This window comes from Cherax quadricarinatus, chromosome 63, assembly GCF_038502225.1.
Source record: "Cherax quadricarinatus isolate ZL_2023a chromosome 63, ASM3850222v1, whole genome shotgun sequence".
Classification (NCBI taxonomy): domain Eukaryota; kingdom Metazoa; phylum Arthropoda; class Malacostraca; order Decapoda; family Parastacidae; genus Cherax; species Cherax quadricarinatus.
Genome location: NC_091354.1, coordinates 20,328,982 through 20,345,697, shown reverse-complemented (window position 1 = coordinate 20,345,697; position 16,716 = coordinate 20,328,982).

The following is a 16,716-nucleotide window of genomic DNA, read 5'->3' as shown; positions in this document are numbered from 1 at the left end:
TCTTAGTACGTCATGGAGGGACTGTCTTCGTACGTCATGGAGAAACTGCATTAGTACGTCATGGAGCAACTATCTGTCTTAGTACGTCATGGATCAACTGTCTTAGTACGTCATGGAGCAACTGTCTTCGTACGTCATGGAGGGACTGTCTGTCTTAGTACGTCATTGAGCAGCTGTCTTCGTACGTCATGGAGGGACTGTCTGTCTTAGTACGTCATGGAGGGACTGTCTTAGTACGTCATGGAGCAACTGTCTTAGTATGTCATGGAGCAACTGTCTTAGTATGTCATGGAGCAACTGTCTTAGTACGTCATGGAGGGACTGTCTTAGTATGTCATGGAGCAACTGTCTTAGTATGTCATGGAGCAACTGTCTTAGTACGTCTTGGAGCAACTGTCTTAGTACGTCATGGAGGGACTGTGTTAGTATGTCATGGAGCAACTGTGTTAGTATGTCATGGAGCAACTGTCATAGTACGTCATGGAGCAACTGTCTTAGTATGTCATGGAGTAACTGTCTTAGTATGTCATGGAGCACCTGTCTTAGTAAGTCATGGAGTAACTGTCTTAGTATGTCATGGAGCAACTGTCTTAGTATGTCATGGAGCAACTGTCTTAGTACGTCATAGAGCAACTGTCTTAGTATGTCATGGAGTAACTGTCTTAGTATGTCATGGAGCAACTGTCTTAGTACGTCATGGAGTAACTGTCTTAGTATGTCATGGAGTAACTGTCTTAGTATGTCATGGAGTAACTGTCTTAGTATGTCATGGAGCAACTGTCTTAGTATGCCATGGACCGACTGTCTTAGTACGTCATGGAGCAACTGTCTTAGTACGTCATGGATGGACTGTCTTTTTACGTCATGGAGGGACTGTCTTAGTATGTCATTGAGTAACTGTCTTAGTATGTCATGGAGCAACTGTCTTAGTATGCCATGGACCGACTGTCTTAGTACGTCATGGAGCAACTGTCTTAGTATGTCATGGAGGGACTGTCTTACTACGTCATGGAGGAACTGTCTTAGTATGTCATGGAGCAACTGTCTTAGTACGTCATGGAGCAACTGTCTTAGTATGTCATGGAGCAACTGTCTTAGTATGTCATGAAGCAACTGTCTTGGTGTGTCATGGAGCAACTGTCTTAGTACGTCATGGAGGGACTGTCTTAGTACGTCATGGAGTAACTGTCTTAGAACATCATGGAGGGACTGTCTTAGTATATCATGTAGCAACTGTCTTAGTACGTCATGGAGCAACTGTCTTAGTATGTCATGGAGGGACTGTCTTAGTACGTCATGGAGGGACTGTCTTAGTACGTCATGGAGGGACTGTCTTAGTACGTCATGGAGTAACTGTCTTAGAACATCATGGAGGGACTGTCTTAGTATATCATGTAGCAACTGTCTTAGTACGTCATGGAGGGACTGTCTTAGTACGTCATGGAGGGACTGTCTTAGTATGTCATGGAGGGACTGTCTTAGTACGTCATGGAGGTACTGTCTTAGTACTACATGGAGCAAATGTCTTAGTACGTCATGGAGGGACTGTCTTAGTACGTCATGGAGGGACTGTCTTAGTACGTCATGGAGGGACTGTCTTAGTACGTCATGGAGGGACTGTCTTAGTACGTCATGGAGCAACTGTCTTAGTACGTCATGGAGGGACTGTCTTAGTACGTCATGGAGGGACTGTCTTAGCACGTCATGGAGTAACTGTCTTAGTACGTCATGGAGGGACTGTCTTAGTATGTCATGGAAGGACTGTCTTAGTACGTCACGGAGGGCCTGTCTTAGTACGTCATGGAGGGACTGTCTTAGTAAGTCTTGGAGCAACTGTCTTTTTACGTCAAGAAGCAACTGTCTTAGTACTTCATGGAGGGACTGTCTTAGTACGTCATGGAGGGACTGTCTTAGTACGTCATGGAGGGACTGTCTTAGTACGTCACGGAGGGACTGTCTTAGTACGTCATGGAGGGACTGTCTTAGTACGTCACGTTGGGACTGTCTTAGTACGTCATGGAGGGACTCTCTTAGTACGTAATTTAGGGACTGTCTTAGAATGTCATGGAGGGACTGTCTTAATATGTCATGGAGCGACTGTCTTAGTACGTCACGGAGGGACTGTCTGTATTAGTTCGTCATGGAGCAACTGTCTTAGTATGTCAATGAGGGACTCTCTATCTTAGAACGTAACGGAGGGACTGTCTCTTAGTACGACATGGAAGGACTGTCTGCCTTAGTACGTCACGGAGGGACTGTCTCTCTTAGTACGTCATGGAGCAACTGTCTTATTACGTCATGGAGGGACTGTCTTAGTACGTCATGGAGCAACTGTCTTAGTATGTCATGGAGCGACTGTCTTAGTATATCATGGAGCAACTGTCTTAGAATGTCATGGAGGGACTGTCTTAGTACGTCATGAAGAGACAGTCTTAGTATATCATGGAGCAACTGTCTTAGTACGTCACGGAGGGACTGTCTTAGTACGTCACGGAGGGACTGTCTGTCTTAGTACGTCACGGAGGGACTGTCTGTCTTTGTTCGTCATGGAGCAACTGTCTTATTACGTCATGGAGCAATTGTCTTAGTACGTCACGGAGGGACTGTCTGTCTTAGTTCGTCATGGAGCAACTGTCTTAGTATGTCATGGAGCAACTGTCTTAGTATGTCATGGAGCAACTGTCTATATTAGTACGTCACGGAGGGACTCTCTTAGTACGTCATGGAGGGACTGTCTGTCTTAGTTCGTCATGGAGCAACTGTCTTAGTACGTCAAGGAGCAACTGTCTTAGTACTTCATGGAGGGACTGTCTTAGTACGTCATGGAGGGACTGTCTTAGTACGTCATGAAAGAACTGTCTTAGCACGTCACGGAGGGACTGTCTGTCTTAGTACGTCATGGAGGGACTGTCTTAGTACGTCATGGAGCAACTGTCTTAGTACGTCATGGAGGGACTGTCTTAGCACGTCACGGAGGGACTGTCTGTCTTAGTACGTCATGGAGGGACTGTCTTAGTAAGTCATGGAGCAACTGTCTTAGTATGTCATGGAGGGACTGTCTTAGCACGTCACGGAGGGACTGTCTGTCTTAGTACGTCATGGAGGGACTGTCTTAGTAAGTCATGGAGCAACTATCTTAGTATGTCATGGAGCGACTGTCTTAGTACGTCATGGCGGGACTGTCTGTCTTAGTACGTCATGGAGGGGCTGTGTTAGTACGTCATGGAGTTACTGTCTGTCTTAGTACGTCATGGACCAACTGTCTTAGTACATCACGGAGGGACTGTCTCTTAGTACGTCATGGAGCAACTGTCTTAGTACGTCACGGAGGGACTGTCTCTTAATACGTCATGGAGGGACTGTCTGTCTTAGTACGTCATGGAGGGACTGTCTGTCTTAGTACGTCACGGAGGGACTGTCTCTTAGTACGTCATGGAGGGACTGTCTTAGTACGTCATGGAGGGACTGTCTTAGTACGTCATGGAGGGACTGTCTTAGTACGTCACGGAGGGACTGTCTGTCTTAGTACGTCACGGAGTAACTGTCTCTTAGTACGTCATGGAGGGACTGTCTGTCTTAGTACGTCATTGAGCAACTGTCTTAGTAAGTCATGGAGGGACTGTCTTAGTACGTCACGGAGGGACTGTCTTAGTACGTCACATAGGGACTGTCTTAGTACGTCACGGAGGGACTGTCTTAGTACTTCCTGGAGGGACTGTCTGTCTTAGTACGTCATGGAGGGACTGTCTCTCTTAGTACGTCACGGACGGACTGTCTCTCTTAGAACGTCATGGAGCAACTGTCTTAGTACGTCATGGAGCGACTGTCTTAGTACTTCATGGAGGGACTGTCTTAGTACGTCACGGAGGGACTGTCTTAGTACGTCATGGAGCAGCTGTCTTAGTACGTCACGGAGCAACTGTCATAGTATGTCATGGAGCGACTGTCTTAGTACGTCACGGAGGGACTGTCTATCTTAGTACGTCATATAGGGGCTATGTTAGTGCGTCATGGAGGGACTGTCTTAGTACGTTATGGAGGGACTGTCTGTCTTAGTACGTCACGGAGGGACTCTGTCTTCGTACGTCATGGAGGAACTGTCTTAGTACGTCACTGAGGTCCTCCAATCTTGTCTCCCAGGATGCACCCCACACCATTCCACTAAGACACAGGTACCTACTTTCTGCTAGATGAACGGAGACATAAATTGAACCACGGACACTCGGTTACCGACAAGGCCACTTAAAAGCCTATTACTACAATATACCTAATGTACCTTGTTATGAACATTCATATATACTTCATGCCTTACATTTCAGGACTGCAGCAACCTCTGAAGTTAATATATACAGAGAAGTATACCTCTCAGTGCATATACTCTGTGTACTGACATACGGAGTTTACTTCTAATTTATGCTCTCATATAACTGACAAACATTAAGTCGTACATGAATGGTGTATAATACCGACAAGATGAAGAATTAGGTACACGTGTAACACTTGAGTATCTCTATTGTAGATGCTGCACCAACAGTTGGCTTTATCTGTGCAATACAACGACATAATGTGAATAATATAGAACTATAAACATAAGATAATCAGCCTCCTTTACATGATTTACCTCATCTTTTGTAAATACTAGTTTTAAATTCTTCATATTATGGCCTTGTATTATATTGATAAAGTCACTGGATGGCGAAATGTCTACAAATAAAGATACCCAGATGTTGCACATGTGTCTAATTATTCAACCATTAAGTATAAGCTAATATTACCCTATATAAAGATTGATGAAAATTCTCTAAGGTTATTGTTATCGTGGTCATTCTATGGGATTTTCAACAAGAGTTTAAATCTAACAATGAGAACGAAGGAACATTGCAGTAGGCTTAGAGATTCATGTAAGTAGGTCTAATTCACATCTATCTACATTCACTCATGTACCCGTCCAACCTATATTTAAAATAATCCAAACTTCTTGTTCCATTGACACTACCTGGGAGTTTGTCCACTCATCTACAACTTTACTGCGAAATCAGGACTTTCCGATATCCTTTTTAAATCTAAATTTCTCCTATTTTGGTTAAATATTTTCATCACCTTTTTTTGGTTCTGTTTTCCATTTGCAAACTTCATCATTCCTTCCATAATTTTAAGCTTTCCAAAGAGTGCAAATTCAATGTCTTCAGCCTGTTTTGGCTTCTAACAGAGGAAATCAACTTCGTCAATCTTCTCTGTATATTTCGAGAGCGTTCATGTCCATCTTATAAACCAGAACTGAGCAACATATTCTAAACGATGTTTAACCAAAAATTATATAAAGCTGAAATATAACCCTCTATTATACTTCTTGATATGAAGCCAAGAATTCTAATAACTTGTGCACTTTTGTCTTGGTTTTAAGTTTTTACTAACCAGAACTTGTAAATCATTTTGTAAATCATTTTGACTTGTTTGGCTTCTATCTAGTTGTTTGAGGATCATGTCACTAGTGACTTTGATGTTACATAATTTATTTTCGTCCTGACCAGTATAATTATTGATTTCTGGGATTTCGTTTGTACCTTTTTGAGTAAAAATAGAAATGAAATAAGTGTTGAAATGGGATTGATTTCGTTGTCACCAGCTGTCTGGAAGAGGGAGTGGGACAGGCACCTAAAGTCAGTGCTTAATCAGCCAGGCTGTGGTTCATGCGTCGTTTTACGTGCGGCAAGCAGTAACAGCCTGGTTGATCAGGCCCTGATCCACCGTGAGGCCTAGTTATGGACAGGGCCGCGAGGGCGTTGACCCCCTCCCGGTAACATTTACATTTAAGGAGGCTTATTACCCTAAACTTATTCCTATATCTTTCAACACACCGGCCCCATCCCACCGAGGCAGGGTGGCCCAAAAGGAAAAACGAAAGTTTCTCCTTTTACATTTAGTAATAAATACAGGAGAAGAGGTTACAAGCCCCTTGCTCCCGGCATTTTAGTCGCCTCTTACAACACGTATGGCTTACGGAGGAAGAATTCTGTTCCACTTCCCCATGGAGATAAGAGGAAATAAACAAGAACTAGTAAGAAAATAGAAGAAAACCCAGAGGGGTATGTATATATATGCTTGTACATGTATGTGTAGTGTGACCTAAGTGTAAGTAGAAGTAGCAAGATGTACCTGAAATCTTGCATGTTTATGAGACAGAAAAATGGACACCAGCAATCCAACCATCGTGTAAAACAATTACAGGCTTTCGTTTTACACTCACTTGGCAGGACGGTAGTACCTCCCTGGGTGGTTGCTGTCTACCAACCTACTACCTATTCCTATATATATGAAAGAAACCCCCGGAACCTCAATTTCATATTCTCTTTTGGCTCTCCTTATTCATTTTTTTGACTTCTTTCTTAAATTGAATATATTGTTCACTAAGGTGATCCCTCATCTCTCTTGATTCTCCTCAAGTTTGATCTAAATTCTTTATTAGGAATATATGCAGCTTGTCCAGCTTGTACAATCTTTCGAAAAATGTCATATTAACCTCCAACACCACGTTGTACCCGATCTCCCTCACCATAGTTCCTAGTCTGGTTATCACAGTCTACACTACTCAAGTAATCCCTTAGTCCCGTGTAATTTATAACGCAAAAATTGTGGTCATTAAGTTTGTTATCGATAGTAAGGCAATTCCATGAGTTATTAAAACTAGGTGATCTAAAATCCCTCTCTCCAAGCTCTTCACTTCAACATCAGAGAATCAAGAACCAGAACCAAGTCCAGCTGGTTATTTCATCTAGTTGATTCTGACAAAATCTGTGTTGGAAAGCAGTCCTGAATCATTGCAATAAGGTTATTACACTCTGGAATACCTCTCAGACTGCCCCCATTAAAAGTACTTGTTTTCATTTTTTTTCATGCCTTGTAATAAGCCAGCAGAAATTTATGCTTTCGTTTTCCAACATAATCTCCTCCAGCACTGAGGCAGATAATGGAAATGTTCCCACTGCGTGACATGATGTTACCTAACTGTTTACTACATCACCCACACCTGTTACAGGGAAATACACCTTTCGTGTTGCCGTCGTATCCGTATTACAGAACGCCCAGTCCATATATCGAATATAAGCATCCCCAACAACAAGCAAGTCAATTTTCATACATTTGTCCTGCCTGTCTCTTATCCATGACTGCACCTTCATCCGAAACAACAGTAATGAAATTTTTGTTCTCTAACCTTGCTTCAACCTTTCTCAGTTTTGTCCTCGTCTCACGCCTGGAACTCTGTCCATTCGTTACATTTAACAAGTTTCTCATAATTTCAGCCAACCATCTGATATTCTCTTTTGCACTTAACATCTTTATTATTAAAGTGAGATTTTAATTTCTTATTCTCGTTCCTAAGAACTAGATTCTCATCCTCGAGAACTAGAACATCACACAAATAACCCGCACATAGGAGAGAGAAGCTTACCATGACGTTTCTGTCCTACTTGGACCATTTATAAGTAACACTATCACGTGACAGTGTGTTTGTGTCGTAAGTGTGGGTTATCTGTGTATTGTTCGAGTCACGGTACTGTGACTTTTTGTTATTTAGAACAATATACTTTATAACTCTGGTTTCTGCTTCTAGAACTCTATGACGTTCCTGAAAGTTCCTGTGTCTTATGTTCAAACGCTTCACTTAAAATTCTTTTAGAAAGTCACACAGGTCCACAAAACCTACTTTAACCACTGCCTTGTTTGGGTTATACGGCCCAATATATTTTACATATGTATATATGTCAAATATATAAGGCTATGTGTTGACCTGGTTAATGGTAACTTCTTCCAGATGATTTAAAATTCAGAGTCAGTCAACTGATGATTGCTGCCAGACTTAATAGCACAAATTATTAGTTTTTCTTTCCATTTTTCCTATTACTATTCTGCTGTTCAACTTTATTACTGATTTTCCAGATTATAAAATCAATGAATTATTTTGTTCAAACTCAACAGTAAAATTTATGGAATGAGCTCGACTATTTAATTTAACAGGGAGATGCATTATATCTATATTTTTAGGCACTAGACGAGAAACGTCATCAACATATCTATAACACTTTGCTCTATTGGGAAAGATTTTGATAAGCGTTCTTGTTTCAAAATATTTCAGGTACAAATTACTAACGGCAGGTAAGAGAGGATATCCCATTGACATACCAAACTTGTGAGTGTAACTCTCGCCATTAAACACAAACTTTGCTTCAACAATACAAAGTTTAATTTGCTCAATGATAGGTACTGACAATGGAAAATTGTAATTAACTAGTTCATCAGATAGGAAACTTAATAAATCATCGACTACAACTTTTGTAAACAAAGCAATAACATCAAAGCTGACAATACTGTAATTGTTTAAAACAGTCATGGTGCTTAATTTATCTACTAAATCTACATTATTTTTAACATTAAATTAAAAAAAAATTCTTACAGTTTGATTCAACATTTTATCAAAAACATTTGATAAAAAAAAATTCCCCCCAAAATACTGACGGCTACGTCTACAAGATTCCTTGTAAAAAATGTGATAGTTTATTATGGTCAAACTAGGAAATGTCTTGAACTAAGATTAAAACAACATATATATAGAGTTAGGAGTGGACAGGATTCTAATGCTCTGTTTATTCATGTGAGAGATTTTAACCATCCAATTGATTTTCTGAAGGTCAAGAACGTTATATCAAGCAGGTCCATGGTCAATAGAAATATAATAGAACCAAGTTTAATAGTTTTTAAAATTAATATGAATATTTCTTTTGGATTTAACAAATTGGATTCATTTATAATTAATATATTTTGGGAAGAATTTAAGATACATTATACAAGTTAAAATCTAAAAGAATTGGTAAATTATTAACTGTTTGACAGAGCCTTGACTACTTACCTACATCACCATAAAAAGATCAGGTGTTTTAAGTTGAGTGCAAGGTGTAGTCTCGTCCTTATATGCCTTTCTGTTGTTCCTTTACTGTAACATTTCCATGATAATGTGAAAATTCATGAAAGCCCTTGGAATTTCACTATATATATATATATATATATATATATATATATATATATATATATATATATATATATATATATATATATATATATATATTATATATATAGTCGGACTTGAGTCCTGGAAATGAGAAGTACAATGCCTGCACTTTAAAGGAGGGGTTTGGGATATTAGCAGTTTGGAGGGATATGTTGTGTATCTTTATACATATATGCTTCTAAACTGTTGTGTTCTGAGCAACTCTGTAAAAACAGTGATTATGTGTGAGTGTGGTGAAAATGTTGAATGATGATGAAAGTATTTTCTTTTTGGGGATTTTCTTTCTTTTTGAGTCACCCTGCCTCGATGGGAGACGGCCGACTTGTTAAAAAAAAATATATGTATGTAATTTCAAAAAGTAACTTGATAAGAATTATTTATAACATGCTTGAAAACAGCTAAATTCTCTGGTGCATTTATAACATGTTTTGCGGTCAGTTTACTTGGCAAATGTTTATTACAGAGTTCCATGTCTACCTTTGTCTCGCATACGATTAGTTGCAATTTCTACAATGAATTTCAAATACACTAAGTGCATCACGAGGCTTAACAAATATTTGAGAGCTTGGTTCAGTATAAACTTTTATTAACAAGAGGTTTAGTCTTACGCCTTGAGACTCAAGACTTACTCCAAAACTACTTCAGACTTTTCTCAAAAGGCTTAAATCTTTTTTTCCACAAGGATCGCGTTATCGCCATAAAGTTTATAGTTAACGTTTTTTTTTATATGTGAATAAACAAGCTTAAAGCTGTTATTCTTCTACAGCTTACAGCTGTTAACCTACTTCAACTTTCAGCTGTTATCCCACTTCAGCTGATGCTGTTATCCAACCCCGGTTAATTTCAGAGCTCAGCCAAATTAAAGGTATATATGTACGTCCCCAACTACCGGTACAACTACGGAACTCAACTAACACTCAGGTACCTATTTATTGACAGGTGAACAATGCCCGTAGGTATAAGGAAACTTATGCAAATGCTCGACCAGCATTACGTTTAACTCGGGTTCATCGGTTGTAAGCCAGTGAAGCCACTGCTGAGCCACGAACCAACAAGGTAACTAGACGAATTTCAGTCATTGCAAGAAAGATATTCCTGTATTCCACGACATATATATATATATGTGTGTGCAATAAGATCACAGTAAACAGGTGATTTCAGAATATGCAAAACAACCACTCTGAAAGAATAGAGAAATTCCAAGGGCTCTCGTGACTACTCACATTATCAAGGAACTATTGATAATGTGAGTAGTCACGAAAGCCCTTGGAATTTCTCTATTCTTTCAGAGTGGTTGTTTTGCATATATATATATATATATATATATATATATATATATATATATATATATATATATATATATATATATATATATATATATATGCAAGGAATTCGCGAGAGCATGCGAAATATACACAAACACTGATCTCTGGCTGAAGGAAACTCGAACCTACGAACCTTAGGACAAGGTACGCAGTGCTTTACCAATCTACCCACACTGGACAATACCTTGGCGTGTAGCATGCGCTACACGTTTGATCCAAGGCAGCCAGCTTTCAGGGAGAAGGCTTACAGCTTTTCATCTCATCCCCTGCATGCATCAGCCTTACTAGAGATTTGAACAATGCAAGGAATTCGCGAGAGCATGCGAATATATATATATATATATATATATATATATATATATATATATATATTGATCAATATTACACCTGTTTTGTGGGCTCCAACACCTGTTGTACAAGCATCAACACCTGTTGTGTGAGCAGCAACACCTGTTGTATAAGCATCAACACCTGTTGTGTGTGCTCCAACACCTGGTGTACAAGCATCAACACCTGTTGTGTGTGTGCAGCAACACCTGTTGTGCAAGCATCAACACCTGTTGTGCAAGCATCAACACCTTTTGTACAAGCATCAACACCTGTTGTGTGAGCAGCAACACCTGTTGTGCAAGCATCAACACCTGTTGTGCAAGCATCAACACCTGTTGTACAAGCATCAACACCTGTTGTACAAGCATCAACACCTGCTGTGTGAGCAACACCTGTTGTGTGAGCACCAACACCTGTTGTGTGAGCACCAACACCTGTTGTGTGACCACCAACACCTGATGTGTGAGCACCAACACCACCTATGTGGGCACTAACACCTTTTTTTGCCTGAACCAACATTTGTGTGGATCACAAACACCTGTTGTGTGGGAACCAACACATGTGTGGATCGCTAACATCAGAGTGAACATTCGCTCCCCATAAACGGTCAGGTGTTTATAACAGATGTTTAGGTGGCGGACGGCTAAAAAAAATTTGGTAGCGCCGTTATTGCTCGGAAATGCTTAAATATTTTTGTTGCTGATGGTTTCTTTACATATTTCTTTGGGGGGGAGAGGGGGTAAGGGGGAGTAAAATTGTTCATAGTTGAACCTTGGAAGCTCCAAGTGTTCCATTACTGTGTCTTACCTGTGACCGGTTTCTGGGGCGAGGTTTCTGGGGCGAGGGTTCTGGCGCGAGGTTTCTGGGGCGAGGTTTCTGGGGCGAGGTTTCTGGGGCGAGGTTAGACCTCGCTGTGGACTGCCGGATCATAAAAGCTATTCTCGCCAGCGGCCGTCAAGCCGCCGTAGCTGTAATAACCTGGTCATTACATGTGCTGGGGATGTGTCATCATTATCCTGATGACTGTGTATATTACTTATTATTATTATTAATATTTTTATTATATTTATGATGCCTAGTACTAGTACAGAATAATATAACATGTTATCAGTAGTTACCTGTGTTAAGAGTGCCACGCTGTCTACATCTTAACATATGATCAGATATTCAACGTTAACCAGATGTTTAATATTAGCTAATTTTTTCTAATCAAGAAGAACAATGTGTCCATAGAGTTCTTTTCCAGATTTAAAACTTTACTGTAGTAATAACGATTAAGAAAATGCTATAATTTTTTTATATGTGATAGATGAACTAAAGTAGCTTCCCTACTACTATTTACATTAGGTCATGTTTCCTTATGACACCTGGTGTCCCTGTTCACCTAGGTACCTGGGTGTTAGTCGACTAGTGTGGGTCGCATCCTGGGGACAAAATTAACCTAATTTGCCAGAAATGCTCTGCATAAAAAGGGGTTTTTATATACTATGCCACTGATGTCAGAAAGGTCTGTATACCTTGTACATGTAGTTGTAGAATAATATTTAATCTTCTGGTAACCCGTAACACATCTAATGGATATTCTACTTCATTCTAAGTATTGACCAACACAATCGTGTGACTTCCGAAGTCATCAGTTATTCTTGCAAGGAATGTGTCATTGTCAGTGACTGCTATCTGGTAAACATAATACTTCACAAATAAAATTCTTTAAGTAATTGTTGGTCTTATAATTTAGGTTTCGTTTTATAACTTAGGTTTGTCTTTCATCTGTAAGGCCTAAACTAATTGACTTTTATATCGATGATAGACAAATATCCCGCACACAGGACAGAAACTTACGACGACGTTTCTGACCGAAAGGTCGTCATGAGTTTCTCCAATATGCGGGTTATTTATGTATTATTCCAGTCACGGTATTGTGCCTTTTTGTTCTTAATATGGGTGTAGATGTAATTTGTTATGTCTGACTTTGTGCACTGTAACAGGAAACATCCGTTTGTCCACTCTGAGGCTTGTTTGACTCGCTCTCTCCCAAAACTTTTTTCTGTAAACCGGAGCGTAGACGGGAGGAAAAATTGGGAAGGCAGGACTGTTTCCCTGGGGCCCAGACTAAGCCCTGTTATATATCAAAAAATTATCCGATATAATAGGTTGTTTCCTAAGTAATATGTCGGTTACACGTTCGTTAGCCAGATTTAGGTGTAGTAGATCGCTTGCTGCTTATCTCTGCACGTAACATTGTATTTAGCAATGAAAACCCTTTCGAGTACTTCCTTATGGCTTCAGTTTGCTGGATAGTTCTAAGAGCCATTAACAAGAGAAACAAAAGTTTTAAAGGCAGAAGCTCAACAATAGATCTAGAGGTTAAAAATTTAGCAAGATTGTTGGAGGATATTGAACTTACGAATAACTGGGATGTAAACTTATCAGCTTGTAAACTTGTTGCTGAAACATTTGCTGTAACAGCCCTAATGTCAGAGAAAAAGAAGAGAGTGGAAGAGATTCGTAGGTGAAACAAATAGTGAAAAATGGCAGAAAATCTTTTTCTTAAACTAATGTTTTAAATGTTTGTCTAGACTGTCGTAGTGAGAACATGATGCGGAGTGCGAGTCCAGTGTTACTTTATTCGACGTTCATCATGCACCCACTGCTGAATTAATTAGTGGGGCCCCACTGCTGAATTAATTAGCAAATTCAACCCACCAGTCAGGTTGAGAGCCGGCTCCTCAGCCATGGTGACGTCATATCTTCCTGACTGAGAGGCAGACTCTTGCCTTCTGTGATTGAAACCACTCCTCTTTCAGTGGCTCACTGCTCTTTCTTATCAATATACTGCTATGTGAATATTGTACATTCTGGTGAAGGAGTACATGGGGGTCACAGTACTGATACCTTCGTTCACGGCCAGGTGATACAGGCCTTGACTGCTGTTTGTGTTCGTAATACATGATATGGTACCTGAGGCAGTAAGAGTCGAAGTTAAAATTAATGTCGACATATCCAGTAATAAGTGTTGATGATGAAAAAGAAAAAGTTGAAAATCTTTGTAGTAATATAACAGGATATATCGCAGGATCCAGCAGAGAAATTACAGCATGACTCACGACGGGCTGGAGTTTTGAGACTCTCTGACCGCGGGTTCAATCCCGGCCAGGGTATGGTTTGGTTTAAATTACAGCATGTAAAAGATCTTCAGAAAATCTGGTAAATATATGCATTATACTGAGAATATTTCTACTCTTCCAGCTAAAGTTCCAGAGACTCAACGCTCAGTCAGAACTCTGGGGAAAAGTAAATTATATACTGAAATCAGTTGTGTGTTGGTCGTGTGACCAGTTTAGTTGTTTTGTCAACTGAAGCCCGTTAGGCGAAGGAACTTAATTTTAATGACAATAATGATTTGTTTGCCAGCCATAAAGCCAGAAGAATGACTTTTGTATGGTTGTTGAGCTCAAGTTCTCTCCGTATAAAACAGTTTATTAGTCTGTCGTTCCCACATTATTGTGATTTTTACATGCTATGGATTTCAGTTCTTCTTGGTTCATTTTCGATTTTTCTCATGCAAAGATTGTTCCTCATATATTTTGTTTGGTGTTTAATCTCGAATCCAAAAAAATGACTAAGTATTGTGACCTGTAATATATATTAGAAAAACTTGCAGTTTATTTAGTGCAGCCACACAGGCACGTACTACCGTCCTGTTAAATGAGAGTGAAACGGAAACCTGTAACTGTAGGACATGATGGTAGGATTTGTGGTGTCTCTCTTGTCTCATAAACACGCTCGATAACAGGCATATCTTGCTACTTCTGCGTACATTTACGTCACACTTTATATGCATGTAGACGCATATATATATATATATATATATATATATATATATATATAATATATATATATATATATATATATATATAATCACAAACACTAATCTCCGGTCGAAGGAAACTCGAACCTATGAACCTTGGGACAAAGATCAAAACGTCTAGCGTTGGCTGGGGGCCAAGGTATTGTCCAGTGTGGCACGGCGGTTAGAACACTGCGTACCTTGTCCCAAGGTTCGTAGGTTCGAGTCTCCTTCGATCAGAGATTAGTGTTTGTGAATATTTCGCCTGTTTTGCGAATTTTAAACACACACACACACACACACACACACACACACACACACACACACACACACACACACACACACACACATATATATATATATATATATATATATATATATATATATATGCGCCTGAGTTTTCTTATATTTACTTAATAGTTCTTTTTCTTTCTTTCCGCTTATCTCCATGTTGAAGTGGAAATGTATTTTCCTCGATAAGTCATGAGTGTCGTAAGAGCCGACTAAAATGCCGGGAGCAAGGGGCTAGTAACCCATTTTCTTATATACACAACTAAATTTAAAAAGGGAAACTTTGGGTTTTCTTTTTAGGTCACACTGCCTCAATGGGATACGGACGGTTTGTTGAAAAAAAAATATGAAGACATTAAATATGTTTTGCATCACTCTGTCTACACTCTGGACCTTGTAATCTCAAAACTCCAGCCCGTCGCGTTAGCCACTAGACCATCTAGCCACAATAAGATTCATCCAACTAGGTATATTTCTACACCATAGGAAAGTTAGCACAGGCACCTCTGTGACCACAAATGCAAGTTTTTACAGACGAATCTCCAGCTAGCGTGGCCGTGACGAACTCTAGCTCAAGTCCCTTCACTGCCGTCAACATGACTTAAGAAATCGTAATGACACGATTGGAGTTTTGAGACTCTATGACCGCGGGTTCAATCCCGGCCGGGGGTATGGACCTTGTAAATACGAGATATTTCATTTTTTTATTTCGATGCACTGGGGGAAGCGGCACGACAAAGTGTCTAATCCCCAGTCTCGGAATAGCTGGGTACCCCAGGGGTACCAATTAACTTCCCTGGGAGTTCAGTTCCAACTCCCTGGGAGTCTTGTTCTAACCTCTTGGGAGTACAGTTACAACCCCATGGTAGTCTAGTTCAACACCCTGGGGGTCCAGTTACGACCCCCTGGTAGTCTAGTTCAACACCCTGGGGGTTCAGTTACGACCCCCTGGTAGTATAGTTCAACACCCTGGGGGTCCAGTTACGACCCCCTGGTAGTCTAGTTCAACACCCTGGGGGTCCAGTTACGACCCCCTGGTAGTCTAGTTCAACACCCTGGGGGTCCAGTTACGACCCCCTGGTAGTCTAGTTCAACACCCTGGGGGTCCAGTTACGACCCCCTGGTAGTCTAGTTCAACACCCTGGGGGTCCAGTTACGACCCCCCTGGTAGTCTAGTTCAACACCCTGGGGGTCCAGTTACGACCCCCTGGTAGTCTAGTTCAACACCCTGGGGGTCCAGTTACGACCCCCTGGTAGTCTACTTCAAAACCCTGGGGGTCCAGTTACGACCCCCTGGTAGTCTAGTTCAACACCCTGGGGGTCCAGTTACGACCCACTGGTAGTCTAGTTCAACACCCTGGGGGTCCAGTTACGACCCCCTGGTAGTCTAGTTCAACACCCTGGGGGTCCAGTTACGACCCCCTGGTAGTCTAGTTCAACACCCTGGGGGTCCAGTTACAACCCCCTGGTAGTCTAGTTCAACACCCTGGGGGTCCAGTTACGACCCCCTAGTAGTCTAGTTCAACACCCTGGGGTCCAGTTACGACCCCCTGGTAGTCTAGTTCAACACCCTGGGGATCCAGTTACGACCCCCTGGTAGTCTAGTTCAACACCCTGGAGGTCCAATTACGACCCCCTGGTTGTCTAGTTCAACACCCTGGAGGTCCAGTTACGACCCCCTGGTAGTCTAGTTCAACACCCTGGGGGTCTCCATTTACGACCCCCTGGTAGTCTAGTTCACCCTGGAGGTCCAGTTACGACCCCCTGGTAGTCTAGTTCAACACCCTGGAGATCCAGTTACCACCCCCTGGTAGTCTAGTTCAACACCCTGGAGATCCAGTTATGATCCCCTGGTA